This window comes from Palaemon carinicauda, chromosome 14 (genome assembly GCF_036898095.1).
Source record: "Palaemon carinicauda isolate YSFRI2023 chromosome 14, ASM3689809v2, whole genome shotgun sequence".
Taxonomy (NCBI): Eukaryota; Metazoa; Arthropoda; class Malacostraca; order Decapoda; family Palaemonidae; genus Palaemon; species Palaemon carinicauda.
The window spans coordinates 79,349,994-79,354,993 of record NC_090738.1 but is presented as its reverse complement, the minus strand read 5'-3'; the positions used below and the strand labels follow the sequence as shown (position 1 = coordinate 79,354,993).

The 5,000-nt window shown below is 29.0% G+C and overlaps 1 pseudogene; it reads right to left on the bottom strand.

The window, feature by feature from the left end:
- LOC137652830 (uncharacterized) overlaps nt 1–5,000 on the bottom strand; it is a 41,396-nt pseudogene that overhangs the window by 12,151 nt on the left and 24,245 nt on the right.

Here is a 5,000-nt window from a genome sequence, read left to right as displayed (position 1 = left end):
TTATATTATTTCAGTACTTCTTCTCTAGAGTTCAAGACTTCCACGGAGATTTATTATTATTATTATTATTATTATTATTATTATTATTATTATTATTATTATTATTATTATTATTATTATTATTATTATTATCATTACTATTATTATAAACTAATCATGCAAATCATAATAACAAAACCAAGAATAAAAATAACATCAACAACAGCTTGGATAATAATAATAATAAAAATGATAATAATAATAATAATAATAATAATAATAATAATAATAATAATAATAATAATAATAATGATAATAATAATAATAATAATAATAATAATAATAACAGCAATAATGAAAATAAAAATGTTAATACAATAATAATAATAATAATAATAATAATAATAATAATAATAATAATAATAATAATGATAATAATAATAATAATAATAATAATAATAATAATAATAAGAAGAAGAAGAAGAAGAAGAAGAAGAAGAAGAAGAAGAAGAAGAAGAAGAAAAAGAAGAAAAAAAAGAAAAAGAAGAAAAAGAAGAAAAAGAAAAAAAGAAAAAAAGAAAAAAAGAAGAAAAAGATGGAGAAGAAAAGGAGATATACTTCAAACCAGAATAATTTTCAAAGCAATAAGAACAATTCTAAAAATCTTGTACAAATGTCGTTTAGCAGTAGATTCAAGAGAAGCCTTACATACCTCTAATGGATTATGGTTTCATTATGTTTTCTCCAATTAGAGAATTATCAGTTTCAATTGACATTTGTCCAAATTAATTAATACTTCATTAATGGAATATGAGGAAATATTAGCTATATTTTAATTAATTGGTAAGATGAGTTTATTGATAAAGACTGATACTACTGTATCATTGTGGTGGTAAGTTGCATAAAGGATTAAGTGTCTTTACACAAACTTCTTGATTTTATCCGTTTAAGGAAGGTGTCCGTGTGATAAGAAAATGCACTCAACATTGAAAAAGGAAGCAGTTATTTATATTTGATGTTAACATAAATAACTGATTCACTGTATGAAAGAGTTACATATACCTAAACACGTTGAGATATTCGCTATGAAGCATGTGACAAAGTATACCTACATAGCACACCCCCCCCCTCCAAAAAAAAAAAAAAAAAAATAATAATAATAATAATTTCAACCGAGAATTCTCCGTAGTAATATGCTGTTCTCGGCTGCAACTTTACCTTACTTTATTATTATATTTCACGGGTTGGTGACCGTAATATCACTCCTTCACGTTAATATATCCGTTTTTAAAACAGCAAATTTCTGGCAATATTTAATCCAGGATTTTTACCGTATTTTTCACGGCAAATTTTTTAAAATTGTACACATAAAGCGACATATTACAAGAGATAACCGTTAACGAAGCTTAATGTTTTCATTGTTATCAAATTGGTTTCTTGATATTGTGGCATATGACTCTATGAACAAAACATGAGTAATGGTGATAAACCAGTATATAGTAATACAGTAAAGATGTTAGTTTTGCATACTGCAAGGTACATGAAATTGTTTTATTTTGACTAACAATGAAATATTTCAAATTCAAATCTATTGTAGGATGTTTAATGAAATGAGAAACATTTTACACGGTCTAAAAGCATAAAGATTGAGTTTAGATTTTATATCAATAGAATGAAAAAAAAATTAATATATTGCGACAGAGTGTAACAAAATAAAGGTAATTTTAGGAATCAGAAATGAGTTATACAAAACCAATAGCATAACCACTCAAACTCATATATCAATAAGCAATCGATACATTGCAAAGACAATAGTAACATGGCTGACGGATCAATGCAAAAACTCGCATGATGAAACACAATTGAAAAATGCAAAAAATAAACAAACTAAAAATTATCATCCATTGACATTTGACTCTTAGGTAACAGATTTTAAATATTCATGAACCTAGAAAATAAAACAATGTTCTATACACGGAAGCCGTTACCACCAAACACATGGAACATACAACCGGACAAACACATTCCACTGATTCATGCGATATAACAAAGAAAAGACATTTACATAACGCGAAAAATCTACCAACAGATATAAAAAAATAATTACCCACAGATCGACACAAGCTGGCACACTGACACGCAAAGAAATACCTACTGTGTCAATGACTGAGCATTGAAATGACAAAGACCTACATGTTCTTCTTTTTTTTTCTTACCTGCAGGACTAATGACGAACATGCACGGAACCTTCTGTACGCCCAGCCTATTAATTCCTTGGCAAAAGACGACGCCATATTGATCGTTAGCGATCGCGTGGGCGCTCGGTCGGTAGGTGATCGTGCTGGTTCGACCTCGACTCGTGTAGGTCGATGGGTCGAGATCTGTCATACCTCGGCTACTGTTGACCTTCCACACAAAGTCAACCTGCAATGATTATGGTGGGAAGATAGGTATACGATATATATATATATATATATATATATATATATATATATATATATATATATATATATATGTATATATATATATATATATATATATATATATATATATATATATATATATATATATATATATATATACACATATAATACATACACATATATGTATGTATATATATATATATATATATATATATATATATATATATATATATACATATATATATATATATATATATATATATATATATATATATATATATATATATATATATATATAAAGGGTAATATCCTATTATAGACAGAATTCTCTACTCTGAAGAGCAGAGATAATTAGAATTCACTTCTCAGAATAAGTTTGAAACAATGATGAAAATCTAATCTCATACATAGGGTTTCATTTTCTGATGTTCGTTTTATCATATAGTGCTAACAAGTTTCTTTATACTTTCCATGTATGAAAATAATATCCATGTATGTGTTATGTATATGCGTTTCTTTGTATAATTTGTAGACTAAGAAAGTCACTTGGCAGTAACAAAAAGTCTCTTTGATCAGCATCAAAACATTTTTTTTTTTTAATTGCTTGAGTATGTTGATTTCATCATAACAGTCAACATAATAATAATAATAATAATAATAATAATAATAATAATAATAATAATAATAATAATAATAATAATAATAATAATAATAATAATAATAATAATAAGAATTTAGTCGAGTGAGGAATTTCACTGAGATAACAAAACTTAACATTCTCCTCCTCAACGTATTGTTTATAAGAACATCCATCATTAGCTTATAGTGGTAGCAGGGAGGACAAAATTTAGATAAGAACATAGATAAAGACATAATAATGATCAATTTTCTCGCCTCACACTTTCAATCTTTTCAAGAATTTCTCGAAAGTAACATTTCCTGTAAGCTTTCATAAGCTCCTCAAGTCTGGGCAGCGTCATGAAATCGAGCATTAGCCGTGTATGCATGCATAAGTGATTCAAGCGGCAACATGCATGCATTTCTCTGCATTATTCCAGCAAAGGCTTCATGCACGAAGACCCATTTCCGTATAACCCTTTTCCCTTTGACGCTTCTTCTAATGCATTTAATTTCGCCGTGCAATGAATTCCACGCCATGTCATAAGTAATATACAACATTGCAACTGAGCTAAATTAATTTTTTGTCTACTAAAATGGACGTCAAATTGACATTTGAATGTAATTATATTCTTTTGAAGGGGACGGGAACATGACATTATAATTCTTTTCATTTATCTGGAATGAATATGAATTAGGAATTAGAGACGATAAAGTATTCACATCTGGATGTAAACCGTGTGAAAGTGATATATTGAAGATAGTAGTATAAAGCTCTGCTCATTTCAAATAGTTCTTGCATTACTGGATATATTTCGAATTTCACAATGTGTTCGAGTTATTTATTTCATTGTAAACTTTTCTTGGAATATAATCTAGAATATACTTGACAATGATATTCATAATCGCTGATATTCATAAAAATATAAATGAAATATTATTTGAAGTAAAAAATAAAAAAGAAAAAAAAATTACACTTTAAAAGAATTCTTGCTTTACTAAATACTATTTCAAAGTTCAAAATGAGTAACTTCTTTCATTTTAAACTTATTCTAAATTTAATATAGAATATTCTTAACACTAATATTGATAATCGTCGCTATTTATAAAAATATGAATGAGGTATCATCTATGGTAAAAAAAAAAAATAAAAATAAAAAAAGGTACAGAAAATTACTGATCTGAAAATATAATGAAGGCTCGGCGTTCAGTTAAAAATGTAAATAGAACGACGAGGGACGAACTGATTAAATTGAGATTTAAATACAACAACAAGCATTCCTTTGTGTGATATTCGCTGTAATTTATGGCCAAAGTAACAGATCCCAGTATAATTAAAGCTGGCCGAAAAATAACTCCTAACATTCGTGAGTAACATGCGTGTATATATTCATACACAGCAAAGTTTTGTCGGCAGGCAGATTTTGTCAGGTAAATTAGCCCTTCGTTTCCACGATTAAAATTTCACAAGTCAAAGTTATGTCGATCGAATGACATTCACCGGCGAGCTTTAAATTCTGTAGCTTAATAATACAGACATATAGATACGTATAAATACATACAAATATTTATATATCTGATCGTATTTGTATATGGTCAGTCCATATGGCACTACCCTGCTAGCTAGGGTATTAACACTGTCCGTTGCCTCTCCCTTCCATGACAGACTTTTACACGTTTAAGTCTTTAAACAGAGTCCCTTCTACAACATGCTAGGACCAGGGAAGGATAGACAATGGCTGCAGATGACTCAGCAGGTAGACCTATAGTGTCCTTCAAGCTCCTCATCCCTAGCTCCCAGGGACAGTGAGGTTACAGATTCTGCCAGAAACCATCGAGCTTGAGCGGGACTCAAACTCCAGCCCAAGAGACTGCGAGGCAGGAATGTCTTTAGTAGGCTACCACAACGCCAAGGGAATAAATCGGTGAGTCTTCTCCGGAAGTGAACAGACAATATTTGCATTTGTAATGTTCGGGACA